General features: G+C 39.2%; 1 protein-coding gene across 2 annotated transcripts in view; it reads left to right on the forward strand.

Moving 5' to 3' along the window:
* The window catches only part of DENND5A (DENN domain containing 5A), a 92,594-nt gene that overhangs the window by 25,331 nt on the left and 51,711 nt on the right, over nt 1–15,552 (forward strand). The gene's annotated exons all lie outside the window — the stretch shown is intronic.

Raw genomic sequence — 15,552 nt, forward strand, 5'->3', positions numbered from 1 at the left:
CACAATGGTGCCGTCACTCACCTAGAGCCAGACATCGTGGAATGTGAAGTGGACTTTAGGAAGCATTACTATGAACAAAGTTAGTGGAGGTCATGGAATTCCAGCTGAGCTGTTTCAAATCCTGAAAGATCATGCTGTTAAAGTACTACACTCAGTATGTTAGTGACTTTGGAAAACTCAACAGTGGCCATAGGACTGGAAAAGGTCAATGTTAATTCCATCCCAAAGAAGGACAGTGCCAAAGAATATTCAAATTGCCCTCATTTTGAATGCTAGTAAGGTTATGTTCAAAATCCTTCAAGCGAGACTTCAGCAGTATGTGAACAGAGAAATTCCAGATGTACAAAATGGGCTTAGAAAAGGCAGAGGAGGGTCAGGATGGGGAACACATGTATACCCATGGCTGATCCATGTGAATGTATGGCAAAACCACCACAATATTGTAAAATAATTAGTGTCCAGTTAAAATAAAAAGAAAAAAAAGGGGCGGGGGCAGAGGAACCAGAGACCAAATTGCCAACATTTGGTGGATCATAGAGAAAGCAAGGGAATTCCAGAAAAACATCTACTTTGCTTCATTGACTGGGCTAAAGCTTTTGACTATGTGGATCACGACAAACAGTGGAAAATTCTTAAAGAGATGGGAATACCTGAACACGTTACCTATCTCCTGAGAATCCTGTATGTAGATCAAGAAGCAACAGTTGGAACCAAACATGAAACAAAGGACTGGTTCAAAATTGGGAAAGGAGTACAGCAAGGCAACAAATTGTCACCCTGCTTATTTAACTTCGACGCAGAGTACATCATGAGAAATGCCAGGCTGGATGAATCACAGCTGGAATCAAGATTGCCAGGAGAGAAATATCAACAACTTCAGATATGCAGGTGATACTACCCTAATGGCAGAAAGTGAAGAGGAAGTAAAGAGCCTTTTAATGAAGGTGATAGAGGAGAGTGAAAAAGCTGGCTTAAAACTCAACATTAAAAAAACTAAGATCATGGCATCCAGTCCCATCACTTCATGGCAAATAGAAGGGGAAAAGGTAGAAGAAGTGACAGATTTTATTTTCTTGGGCTTCAAAATTACTGTGGATGGTGACTGCAGTCATAAAATTAAAAGACACTTGCACCTTGGAAGGAAAGCTATGACAAACCTAGACAGCATATTAAAAACAAGAGACATCATCTTGCCAACAGAAGTCTGTATAGTCAAAACTATGGTTTTTCCAGGGGTCATGTTCAGATGTAAGAGTTGAACTGTAAAGATGGCTGAATGCCGAAGAATTGATGATTTCAAATTGTGGTGATGGAGAAGACCCTTGAGAGTTCCTGGGACTGCAGGGAGATCAGACCAGTCAATCCTAAAGGAAATCAACCCTGAATATTCACCGGAAGGACTGATGCTGAAGCTGAGGCTCCAGCACTTGGCCACCAGATTCGAAGAACTGACTCATTGGAAAAGACCCTGATGCTGAGAAAGATTGAAGGCAAAAGGAGAAGGGGAAGACAGAGGAAGAAATGGCTGGATGGCATCACCGACTTAGTGGACATGAATTTGACCAGCTCCAGGTGATAATGAAGGACAGGGAAGCCTGGTTTGCTGCAGTTCATGCTTTACTCACTTGTGGTAGTCTGGGTAGGGAAACCATGCTGAGTTTAGTTGGAAACTGAACCTAGTTGGAAACTGAACTTAGAGTCTTGGTAGAGTTTTCACTGTAAGGTAGTATTGGGTCATGAATTTCAAATACTTTTTCCTCCTAAGAGGAATTTTAGTAACCAGGAAGTGATGGTGGTTCTCCTTTTTCCTGTCAGTGAGTAATATAGCTATGCTAGTCCCTTTTGTAGGTGATGAGTCAGGACTCCTACAACTGTTTTGGCTTTGAGTTAAATTTTAAGTTTTGTTCATTTCAGTTTTCGAATACTGTGTTAATATTGTGGAACTATTTTAATAGATGTTTCTTTGGTTTAAAAGAACTACATGATCTATTAGTCTTCTAATATTCACCCTTAAATTGGAATATGTAAATAGGAAGAGTTTTTCTTTGTTTTTTAATTTTTTTATTAGCTATGCCGGGTCTTAGTAGTGGCTTGTGGGATCTGGTTCTCTGACCAGGAATTGAACCCAGGCCCCCTGCCTTGGGAGCATGGAGTCCTAACCACTGAACCACCAGGGGAATCCCGAGTTTTTATTTTAATCCTGTACTTTAATATTATTAAGACATGTAAGTTTGCAATATAGAAATTAGGAATAAGTTAGTATTATAAATCAAAGTTGAAAAGAATCTCTTACCAACTGGAGAGAAACGTGCTATTATGCATATTTTTTTACTATAATCTCTTTATCTTGAGATCATATGTGCTCAAAGTAGGAAATTTAGAAAGTAGATAAAAACATAAAAAATAGCAATCACCCATAGTCCAGCATTCTAGAAGTAACTTGAAAGTGAAAGTCTCTCAGTTGTGTCTGACTCTTTTTGACCCCTTGGGCTATACAGTCCATGGAATTCTCCAGGCCAGAATGCTGGAGTGGGTAGTCTTTCCTTTCTCCAGGGGATCTTCCCAAACCAGGAATTGAACCCAGGTCTCCCGCACTGCAGGTGGATTCTTTACCAGCTGAGCCATAAGGGGAGCCCAGAAGTAACTTAGTCATGTTTAATATGTTGTGTATTTCTTTCCATAATTGTTTCTGTGTTGAATTACTTAAAAATACATTGTAATTCACCTCAGTGTTCATAGCAGCACTATTTACAGTAGCCAAGACATGGAAGCAACCTAAATGTCTCTTGAGAAGTGAATGGACAAAGAAGATGTAGCATATATGCACAATGGAATAGTACTCAGCCATAAAAAGAATTAATTAATGCCATTTGCAGCAATATGGTCAGAAAACTTAGGATCATGGCATCTGATTCCATCACTTCATGGCAAGTAGATGGGGAAACAGTGGAAACAGTGACAGACTTGGGCTCTAAAATCACTGCAGATGGTGACTGCAGCCATGAAATTAAAAGATGTTTGCTCCTTGGAAGAAAAGTTATGACCAAGCTAGACAGCATATTAAAAAGCAGAGACATTACTTTGCCAGCAAAGGTCCGTCTAGTCAAAGCTATGGTTTTTCCAGTAGTTATGTATGGGTGTGAGAGTTGGACTATAAAGAAAGCTGAGTGCTGAAGAACCGATGCTTTTGAACTGTGGTGTTGGAGAAGACTCTTGAGAGTCCTTTGGACAGCAGGAGATCCAACCAGTCAATCCTACAGGAAATCAGTCCTGAATATTCATTGGAAAGACTGATGCTGAAGCTCCAATACTTTGGCCACCTGATGCAAAGAACTGACTCATTGGAAAAGACCCTGATGCTGGGAAAGATTGAAGGCAGGAGGAGAAGTGGATGCCAGAGGATGCGGTGGTTGGATGGCATCACTGACTTGATGGACGTGAGTTTGAACAAGCTCCGGGAGTTGGTGATGGAACAAGGAAGCCTGGCATGCTGCAGTATGGGGTCGCAAAGAGTCTGACACAACTGAGTGACTGAACTGAATTAACCTGCAGCAACATGGATAGATGTAGAGACAATCATACTAAGTAAAGTAAGTCAGACAGAGAAAGACAAATATCAAATATTATATATCATTTATATGTGGAATCTAAAAAACATCCAGATGAACTTATTTACAAAATAGAAATGGCCTCCTGGACATAGAAAACAAACTTATGGTCACCAAAGGGAAAAACGTGGGGGGAGGGATAAATAGGGAATTTGGGATGGATGCACACGGCGATACATAAAACAGATAAACAGCAAGAACACACTGTATAGCACAGGGCGTAGTATTCAGTGTCTTGTAGTAACCTATGATGGAAAGGAATCTGAAGAACACACACACACACATACACATACACACACATACATAAGCAGTCACTTTGGCGTGTACCTGAAATGTAAATCAACTGTGTGTGCTTAGTCGCTCAGTCGTGTCCGACTCTCTGCGACCCCATGGACTGCAGCCCACCAGGCTCCCCTGTCCATGGGGATTCTCTAAGCGAGAATACTGGAGTATGTTGCCATGCTTACACTTCAATAAAAAATCAAGTAAGCAAACTATCATTTTTTGCAATTTATGGGAAAGTTATAGGTACTTAAGAACATCTGTTTCTTTGCTTTTATGTTATTTTTTCTGATTTAAATTTTTTATATGATTTTTCTTATCATATATCATTTTATTTTTTGAGATTGGTGGGACAGAAGTCACAAAATTAAATAAAATACCACTATCTTCAGGCTGTCTTAAGCTCTGTAGAGTCAGTTACCAAGTTTCATCTGAAGTGACATTCACAAGGCTTCTTGAGTGCTTTAACTGTGTCTCAGTTTCCTTTCTTATTTCTACATGATCATATCTAATTTTAGTATATGTGCTGCCGAAGTGAGCACTGCATGATCATATCTAATTAGGAAAACTATTAATCTTTATTACTCTCTGTATTTCTTCTCTTTGAGATTTGCAACATCTGAAATATTCTTTTTGTTATAGGAGTTTGTTGTGGTTTGACTCTTGAGTGAGACATGTGATGAATACTTTAACTTAAGGAAGTTGTTGGTTCCCAGATCCCTTTGAGAATCTGATACAAACTATGGATCCTTGCTCTAGCTTTGTCAATCTGTTTTATTTGAAATCTTGGCTTGCCTATTGCATATCTAATATTAATACCTTAGGTTGTCCTTTTACTTTATCTTGAAGTTATGCTTGTGACACTTTTCTGTGATAGATCCAGTTTCCTGTATCTCATATATACATCTTTCTTGGTTAATTTAGTTTTGGCAGACAGTCTTTTAAATTTTCACAAAGCTTGCTGTTGTTTCTCTCTTTTTAAGCAACTTTATTGAGATATAATTTACATACCACGAAGTTAATATCCCCCCAATGTTGGCAACTACAAATCTACTTTCTGTCTTTGTAGATTTGCTTATTCTGGACATTTTGTTTAAATGGAATGTAATTTTTAAAATCTTTAAAATAAACTTTTTATTTTAGAATAGATTTAAACTTACAGGAAAGTTGTGAAGATAGTACAGAAAGTTCCTGTATGTCTCACACGTAATTGCCACCTAATAGTAATATCATTACACTCATTTGTCACAATTAGTGAGCCAGTATTGACACGTTATTAATTAAAGTTTGGATCTGTTTTCATCCACTTTGCTAGATCTTTGAAGTGCACTTTCAAATTTGGGAATTCATGGCACTTCATTTCTGGAAGATTTTGTTGAATTATTTTTTTGATCTTGCCTTTTATTTTCTCTTTATGGGATTCTGTTATTTGGATATGAGACTTCCTGGACTGACTAGATACTTTAGTCATATTTTCTTAGTTTTTGCATAACTCTCCTTCTGTTCCAGTATTCCCATTCAGGATACCATATTATAAATAGTAGCTATGTTTGCTTAGGCTTCTTTTAGCTATAATCATTCAACTGGCTTATTTTCTTTTTGATGACTTCAGCAGTTTTTAAGAATATTGGTCAACTGTTTTGTAGAATGTTCCTCAATTGGGATTTATGTGGTATTTTTCTACTTGATTAGGCTGGGATTATGGTGTTTTGAGAGGAAGATTACAGAGGTATGTATATCAGGAGTACACACATATTCTGAACATGACTTAGCATTGTTGACATTTATCTTGATATCCTGGTAGCATTTATCAGATTTTCCCAATGTTAATCGGGTTTGTCACATTTGGTAGTGTTTGTCAGATTTTTCCTGTGAGCAGCCCATACTTAAGGAGTGGGGAGTTATTTTCCACCTCTTTGAGAGCAGAGTATTTATTTACATAAATTATTTGGAATTTTTCTGCACATGAGATTTGTCTGTTCTCCCTCTATTTAATGATTTATTTATATTAGTATCACTCATCACTCATGGATATTGATTTTATTCCTTGGGTTATAATTCAACTTCTTTATTATTATTATTGGCTGTGCTGAGCAGCTTGCAGGATTCTAGTTCCCAGACCAGGGATCAAACCCTGGCCCTCAGCACTGAAAGCATGGTGTCCTAATTATTAGAGCACCAGGATATTGCCTCAGCTTATTTATTTTGTTGTTCAAATTATTCTAGTTTTGGCCCTTGGAAGATGGTTCAGTGAGCTCTTGTGTCTCATGTGCCTGAATCACTGTGGGACTTTTTTGAATACTTCCTTCCTTTTTGGCACTACAAGATGCTCCAGGCTCCTCCTGTATATTTCCTGCTCAGTTGAAGAACCAGCTATTTCCCTAAGTAGCCTTAAGTTGTTTTATTGGAAAATAATATTAGAAACCAAGATCTCGGTATTAGTTGTGCTCTTGTTACTGAGGTACTCTTGGCTGTAAGCCTGATCAATAGTATTTTTGAAGCTTTTTTTTCTATGTAATTTTCTGTTTCCTCAGAGTTGCATTAATTGATCGATTGGGTGTGCTGTGCTTAGTCGCTCAGTCGTGTCCGACTCTTTGCCACCCATGGACTCTATAGCCTGCCAGGCTCCTCTGTCCAGGGGGATTCTCTGGGCAAGAATACTGGAGTGGGTTGCTATGCCCTCCTCCAGGGAATCTTCCCAACCGAGGGATCAAACCCAGGTCTTCTGCATTGCAAGTGGATTCTTTACCATCTGAGCCACCAGGGAAGCCCTTCATGTCTTTCTTTAATCGTAGTCTTTCCCCAAATGCCTCATGATCTCTGGCTATACATTCACATCTAAGAATAATGCACCAGGAAGCTGATTGGGAAGCTCTGTGTTCATAGGTGGGGTTTAATTACTGAGAGGTTAACTATAGAATTGATTTGGCTACATAGTTTTTTCTCTGGGCCACCAGTATCTCTGGGTCTTTTTTCTTGTGCTGGTCAGGTTCACGTAAAAGGCTCCTCAGATCTCCGCCTTGAAGTCATAATCCTTGCTGCCAGTTTTCTTGAGAGCCAAGGGTTTCTTGAAGAGAGGCCAAGGGAAGAGCTCTGGGGGTCTCAATGTTCAGTATGTAAAATTTCTATTTCCCTATTTTTATTTTTAAAAGTAATTTTATTTATTCGTTTATTTTTGGCTATGCTGGTTCGTTACTGCACAGGCTTTATCTGGTTGTGGAGAGCGGGGTTCTCTAGTTGCGGTGTTCGGGCTTCTCATTGTGGTGGCTTCTCTTGTTGCCAAGCATGGGCTCCAGGGCACGTGGGCTTCAGTCGTTGTGGCGCGTGGGCATTAGTTGTTGTGGCTCGTGGGCTTCAGTCGTTGTGGCGCGTGGGCTCAGTATTTGAAGCTTCCAGGCTCTGGAGCACAGGCTCAGGAGTTGACGGTGCACAGGTTTACTTGCCACGTGGCGTGTGGGATCTTCCCTGACCAGGGCTGAACCCATGTCTTCTGCACTAGCCGGCAGATTCTTTATATATATACTGTGAAATGATCATGTAAGTCTAGTTCATATCTATCACCAGACATAGTTACAAGTTTTCTTCCTTGTGATGAGAACTTTTACTCTCTTAACAGCTTTTAGATATATAGTATAGTACTGTTAACTATTGGAAGGACTGATGGCTGAAACTGAAGCTCCAATACTTTGGCTACCTGATGGGAAGAACTGACTTATTAGAAAAGACCTTGATGCTGGGAAAGATTGAAGGCAGGAGGAGAAGGGGACAACAGAGGATGAGATGGTGGGATGGCATCACCAACTCAATGGACATGAGTTTGAGCAAAACTCTGGGAGTTGGTGATGGATAGGGAGGCCTGGCGTGCTGCAGTCCATGGGGTCGCAAAAAGTCGGACACAATGGAGTGACTGAACTGAATTGTTAACTGTGGTTACCACACTGTGAATTACATCCCCAGAACTTAACTTAACTTATAACTGTAAGTGTGTAGCTTCTGACCACCATCACCCATTTTGCCCTCTCCACTCATTGTTTTGTTTACCCATTGTAAAGGATAAACTTTCCTTTTTCTTCTGCAATGGAGGAGCCAGGTGGAATGGGAAAGGTGTGGGGTGAGGTGGGGTGGGATGGGATGGGGTCCAGCTGGTTCTTTTCTTTTTTAATTGAGATATAATTCATGTAACATAAATGTGCCATTCTGAAGTGTAGACTTTAGTGGTTTTTAGTGTATTCACTGTGTTGTGCAACCATCACACTCTCTAGTTCCAGAACATTTCCATCATCCCCAAAAGAAACTACATAGCTATTAGCCGTCCGTCCCCTGGTATTACTTTTTGTTTCTATGAATGTGCCTATTCTGGACATTTCATATACATGAAATTGCACAACATGTGGCCTTTTGTGTCTGGCTTCTTTCACTTAGCATAACGTTTTCAAGGTTCATTTGTATTGCAGCATATAACAGTACTTCATTTATTTTTATAGCCAAATAATGTTCCATTGTGTAGTTATACAACGTTTTGTATTATCTGTTCATGAGTTGATGCCAGCTGGTTCTTAAATAGACTTTCAATTAGTCCTTCTGTTTTTAGCCCCATCTTAATCCCTACTTCCATAAGTACCTGATGCCACAAGTTCCTGAGCTTTTTGGAGATTATCTTCAATTTTTCATTCTGTAGGTTTATGCTTCCCCACCTCTGCTATTGTTTCAGTAGGATTTGGGGAAGAGAGAGGCAACAGAGGAATAACCAATGCTCACAATTTGAGAGGTAGGATTTCCATGCTTGGTCAGACCCAGTAGTCATTAAGTCATGGAATGATCGAGCTGGAAAAACCTGTACAGATCATCAACAAGTTCTCCACTTTTTTTTTTTTTTAATCTTTCGGTTGAGGAAAGTAAGATCCACAAAACTTAGTAAATTGTTAAGGGTCGTACAACTGGTAGTCAAGGTAGGACCTTGACCCTCTCTCCTGCCTTCTACCCCAGTTTCTTACACTCAATTTAGACTGCTTATTTTAAAATTTGGTTTTGCGAGCATGGGAACTGTTGCTCAGATTTGTCCTCTGCTACTTCTTTCGTAGAGATTCTAGTCCAGTGGGTTTGCCTAAGCCTGGTCTTCTGGACAGCCCAGCTTTTAGAGAAAAGTGCCCCAGTGTATGCACATGTGTAGCCTCTGGGAGCCCTCACTCTGTTTAGAATAGTATGTGTATTTCCAGCTCACAGGACTGGGTTTGTTAGACTGGCCTGAAATACCATGAATTTGAGACCTTTTTACTTCCCCCACTAAACACCAGCAAATTACATATCTTAGTTCAATATGTTAGCTCAACAGATGTGTCCCCTGCAGGGTATTCAGCTGGGCTGAAAGGGAAGCAGTGTCTGCACCTGATGCCTTGCTACCTAAATTCTGTCTTATCTGTGGTTTGGAGCAGTCCTCTTTAGATAGGTTCTCAAATCTCAGTCTCTTGTTAAAATTGGGTATGTGAGAAGTTCAACCATTTTAAGAATACTACTTGCATGAGTTGGACTAGGTGTGGTGCCCTGATGATATCAAGTAGGAGGCAAAGCATCAATAAAGGTAGTGGCCATGTGTACAAATCTAAAGTTAGTCTGACAAAGAAAATACATTGAGAAAGAAAGTGAACAAATTTGCCTCAGGGGAACACATAGGGGTAACAGATGGTTTCTGTTGTTCTTTCTTTGAAAGCCTGGTAAACAGCTTTACTGGGTTAATAGTGCCTTAGAAGAGGCCTGTGGCTTGTCCAGATGGGGGGCAGCTCACTATCTACATTCTGGATATTTGTGAGTGTCTGTTTCCTGAGCACCACAGTCATCTGGTGATGGGGGGGCCAAAGTACAAGGCTGTGAATTTACCTCAACTTTGTGTGTATAAGAGGGAAGGAAGACAGTGATGTGAGCAGTGTAAGATGATTTTCTTTAGCTACCAGAACTCTGCTTGTTAGTCTGCGTTACTTTAAAGCTGTCGCTGTTTTAAAAGTGCTGATAGTAAGGAAGTAGTCATCTAAAAGTAATAACAAGTTAATTTAGTTAGAAATCTGCATTTCCTTCTCTTTCTACATTGTGCCCTGTTAGAGTTGACAGAAGGTGATCTCTGATTTTTGCACAAGTTCAGAAATTATCTAGAAGACAAGGAAAATTGAGATGCTGGGGCAGTAAGTGAATCGAAGATACAACAGTTGGTTTTCAACATGCACTAAAAACCTAAGAATAAGTTGGTAATAATAATACTATTCAGTTGGGCAATCAATTTCAGAAATGTTTGTAACAGGAAAAATATAGTGAAATCTTTTAATGCAGGAAAGAAATTGACTGTAGCATGAGTAGCACTGAATTGGTGACCAGCGTCACTGACATGATCAGCTCTAGGACATCCCAGGTTGTCACTGTGCAAAGGATAGCATAACCATCTGATTATATCCATTCCCAAGGGCTTCCCTGATGACTCAGCCGTTAAGAACCCACCTGCCAATGCAGGAGAATCAGGTTCAATCCCTGGGTCAGAAAGATCCCCTGGAGAAGGAAATTGCAACCCACTCCAGTATTCTTGCCTGGGAAATCCCATGGACAGAGGAGCCTGTGGGCGACTGAGCACGCTCACACGCATGCATGCATCCATTCCTAGGGAAAAAAATTTCATCACTCTTGCTGTAGATAATGTGAATTAGACCTTATAGGATTGGTGGTGGTGTGGTGAGGAGAGGCAGTTTATGTGACACTTCTGTCTTCAGCCTGGAGAGAGGGAGAACATTGCTGTCTTCAAAGAACTCTGTCCCAGGTATAGCTTTGAATGCTGACTTGTGTTGCCTGCAGCTTCTGCTTTAAAACCTTGGCGGGTTGTTTAAAACATTAAAACACTTTTTTAAAATTAAAATACACTTTTTAAATACATTAAACTTTGTATTTGAGGTAGTTGTAGAATCAATTATACTGCTGTAAGAAATAATACAGGGAGATTACCCAGTTTCCTTTACTCAATGGTAACATCTTGAAAAGCTGTAGTGTACTGTCACAACCAGTGTATTAACATTGATACCTGTTGATATCAGGATATTAACATCCTGGTACAGTCAGGATACAGGATAGTTCCGTCACCACAAGAATTCTTGGAGTTGTGCTTTTATAGCCTCCCTCCACCCATCCCTGACTTCTGATCATTCATTTCTGTGATGAATGAATGAAAATCACTATCGATCTGTTCATTTCTATAATTTTGTCATTTCAAGAATGTTATATAAATGGAATCATACAGTGTATAACCTGTTCTCATTCTTGTAAGTGCAGGTCTGCAGCAGTGAATTCTCTCAGCTTTGTTTTACCTGAAATGTGTTAATTTTTGCCTTCATTTTTGAAGGATTTTTGTTTGTAAAATTCTAGGTTGACAAGGCTTTTTTTTTTCTTTTAGTATATGTAGAATGTTTTCCATGTCTTATAATCACTATTGTTTCTGATAAAAAGCAGTAGTAATTTCAATCATTTTTCTTCTTAATGTAATGTATTCTTTATCTTTGGCGCCATTCAAGATTTTCTCTTAAAAATTTTCTTTTTTCAAAAATTTTCTTTTTTCAAGAATTTGATTGCATATCATTTTCTTGGTATTTATCCTGCTTGGAATTCTTGACTGAGCTTCTTGACTCTGTAAATTTATATCTTTTACCAAATTTGGGAAATTTTTCTTCATTATTTCTTCAAATATTCTTTTTAACCTCATTTGCTCGTTCCTTTGGGGCTCCAATTATATGTATGTTAGACTTGCTGTCTCCCATATCTCTGGTTTCCTTCCCTTGGCCCCCCTTTTCTCTCTAATCTTTTTTCTTTCTGTTTTACAGTTTGGTTACTTTGTGGTTGATTTGTTTTTCAGTTCACGAACTCTTCTGCATCTCCATTCTACTTTTCCCATCCATTTAATTATAGTATCTATTTCTTTGCTGAGATTTACTGGCTTTTCATTCATTTGAACACCCCTCTTTTAAATCCTTGACTGCTAATCCAAACATTTGAATCAATGCAAAGTCAGTTTCTTTTTACTCTTCTCTTGAGAATGGGTCATGTTTCTTGTTTCTTTACATGCTAAACAATTTTAGATTGTGTCCTTGACATTGTGTATGGTGTGTTATGGAGACTGTGAATTCTGTCACTTTCCTCCAGAGAACATTGAATTTTGTTCGTTTCCCAGCAGTGAGCAGCAGCTTAAATCTCAGTTCAGTTCTTTGAGCCCTAATTTAGCTGTTTGGGGTCTGTCCCATGCACTTACGGTTCAGGGATCAGTCAGAGACTCGAGCAGCATTTATACAGTTAGTGGTGCCCCCTCTCTGGCTCTCCTTGGCATTTCCCTCCCTCACTTCTCAGCTGTTGTGGTTGCCTTTAAAGTCTGTTCTCTGGTTCTTTAAGCTAATAAGACTGGATTTTTATCTGAATTTTAGCCACCTCTCATGGCACAGACTCGGACCTGCCTAGCCAAAAGGGGACTCTTTTCCAGTGTTATCACCTTTTCCCCAGAGTTGACCCTCCATCTGCTTTCATAATTTGCCTATTTTTTGTTGTCTGTTACCTTTGGATGGGCTTCCATGGTGGCTTAGACTGTAGAGAATCTGCCTGTAGTGCAGGAGACCCGGATTTGATCCCTGGGTGGGACGATGTCCTGGAAAAGGGAATGGTAACCCACTCCAGTATTCTCACCTGGGAAATTGCATGGACAGAGGAGCCTGGTGGGCTATGGTCCATGGGGTTACAAAGAGTCAGACAAGACTGAGCTACTAACACACACACGCACACCTTTGGGTAGTTGTTTCTTATATTTTGTCTGGAGTTTGTAGTTTATCTGCAAGAGAGTTGGTGTCATAGGAGACTTTCTGCCATGGCTGGAAGTAGAACTTCCATCAAACTAGATATAAATTACTCTTTTGACAAAGTCAGGTTTTTTTTTGTTGTTTTTTTTTGTTTTTAGTTTCACCAATATGTATGTTATCCTCCCTATGTCCTCCAAGGGACCAGATATAAAAATATTCATAGCTTTTTTTTTTTAAACTTAGAATTTTATATAAAGCTCCTTTAGTGTATCCCAACTCTGACTACTGATAGTTTAGAAATTGAAATACTCATTTTATTTGGTGTATCTAATCCAAGATGTAGGTATAACAGATGTATTCTATAAATAGTTTCCCAGGAAGTAATGGTTACTTTCATTTTGCTTGAATCTAAGCTAACTCTATGATCTGCAGAAGTTAGGTGGTTCAGCATAAACCAGGTTGAGATTTAACTATATTGGGTCTTCCTCAGGTAGACCTACCTTTTCTTATCTGCTCTACCATTTAAAAACACAAACGTAATAAGTTTAATATAAATGTGGAGGTCTTGATGAACATTTTCTGATGACCTGGACTTCAGACAGAAGTTTTGAGGATATCTTCTATTTTAACTTGCTCACATGAAGCAATCAACATAGGCTTTTCATGGTAAGAATGGAGAAAATAATGTCCTAATTTGGGTCATTATCAACCTGGAAAGCAGTTATTTAGTAGTATGTGTATTTCATTTTAGACTGTGTGAAAACCTGCTCATGTAGGTTAACTTTTAAGTGGTCAAAATATTTTCTGCCCAAATTAGAAATATTTGGAGCTGTGGTTTTAACTTTTTTGTGTCATGAAATCCTTTGGGATCTTATAGAAATTGTGTTTTCTCCCCAGAAAAATGCAGACATCTTCCTACAAAAATTTGTAAAGCATTGCAGAGTTTAGGGGTTCCTTTGAAGCTTCTCAGCATCAGCATCCCTCATTCAGGGTTATTCAAATCAAGCTAGTACCAAGAGGCTAATAGCAATACAAATGTTGGTTTGTTTCTGGCTTGGCCAAAGCAGGACAAGTAAACAAAGAACCTATTAGAAGTCCTTGTAAGGCATGCAGGCTTTTAAAGAAAATCTGTTGTGATTTTATCTGAACTGTACTTTCCAGGGGGCAGATGCACAAAGATAGACTGATACCTAGTTGACTAATTTTTCAGTTGTTAGAAATGGGTTTTAGTTTTGATGTTCAGACCTGCTGACATTTGTGTTGGGCAAATAATTAGTTGTTGTTTATAGGACAATGGAACAGCTGTGGTTGTGATGTCATATTCCTGGTATTGTTTGAATTTCCAGAGGTCTAAATAACTGAGGATTTAAGGGACCTATGACACGTGTAGATTTGAGGAGGTAGGGCTATCTAGATGTTCCTGAGGCAATATGTGTGTGTTGCTTATTCTCTGAAAAACTCAGCCCTCAGTAAATGATGAATGATTAAGTTGTTTTTAATAAAAAAAATCTTAGTTTGTGATCTCCTTCCTCTTATTACTTTATGACACTTCATATGGTGTCTATAATGAACATGATTTGGTCTCAGGGCCCTCATACCTATTCTTTACACATCCTCTTTCCCCTTGCAGTGAAAATACTGTGCTCCTGCTACTCGTTCAGTCTAATACACAGCAGGACTTTTGTCTAAGAGGCACTGTCTGCTGTGCGTTTACTCAGAACCTGACTATTTAACAAGATTTCTTTACTCAACTTGTTTAAAGAAGAAGCAGGAGGTGGAAAGGTGGTGGTGGGGACAGAGGATCTGAAGACCACTTCTGTAATCATAGCTTTCCTCCTTCTCTTTGTCTACACTCCAGGTCAGCTCATCATGCTCACTTTTGGCTCCATTCTTCATCTCACTGCTTTGAAATTCTCCCCCTAAATAGTCCCCTGTCCCATCTTTTGAATGCTCTTTAGGTCTTAGGGGGTACCTCATAGCCATCTGAGGAAAATGTCTTTCTCTGAAGACTTTCATATAGGACATTGCTAACCACCCTGACTCCTGTGTATGTTCAGATGTTTTGTGGTTTTTACTGAGGGGATTTTTTAGCCTACTAAGAAAGAAATGAGAAAACTGACAATTAAAAGTAAAGAAGCTTATGAGGAGGAAATAGTTTATCTTCTCTCAGAATTGGATACAGTTTAAAAATACGTTCTGAGAATGTCAGAATGTAGACAAGATCTTTTGTCAGCTGCTTGCAGTTTAATTACTTTGTACAGTGAGTGCAGGCTTGCATGGTGGGCTCTTTGCACTCTGCAGGTGTTAGTGAAAGCTCTGAGACTTGCTTGACATAGCTGTAGGGCTTTGTTGCCTTGCTTCCAATATCACCAGCTGCCTGCTGATTTTGCAAATTTTCTTCAGTGAAGATTACCAAATGTATTTTGAGAAATGAAACTTGCTAGATATGAGTTTCAGAAAAATCAGTTTGGAAGACGGGATTGGATGTGAGAGAAATTGAAATTGTAGAACTTGCTTTATTAACAGAAAGAAGGTGGGGCCTTCTCAGAAGTTGAAAATTATGAATAAGTGGGCTTATGATGACAGTGATAGACAGAACCTGACAGAAAATGGAAGTGGAGGTTTTAATTATAAAAGCAGTAACTTTCTGACTGGAATGATTATTAGTTTCTGGAACAGGTGCCTTAGAATTAATATAAACTTTTTTTCCCCCAGAAGCTTTCAAGACGCCTCTAGGCTGATTTAAAGTGAAGGACTATCTGACTTTAGGTTCATCCCAATCTTGTGTTGGTGAGAACTGCATCTTCCTTAATAATCACCAGCCTCCGGGGGTTCTAAGCCAACTTAGAAAAATG

The sequence above is a fragment of the Cervus canadensis genome, chromosome 11 (genome assembly GCF_019320065.1).
Source record: "Cervus canadensis isolate Bull #8, Minnesota chromosome 11, ASM1932006v1, whole genome shotgun sequence".
In the NCBI taxonomy this organism is placed as follows: Eukaryota; Metazoa; Chordata; class Mammalia; order Artiodactyla; family Cervidae; genus Cervus; species Cervus canadensis.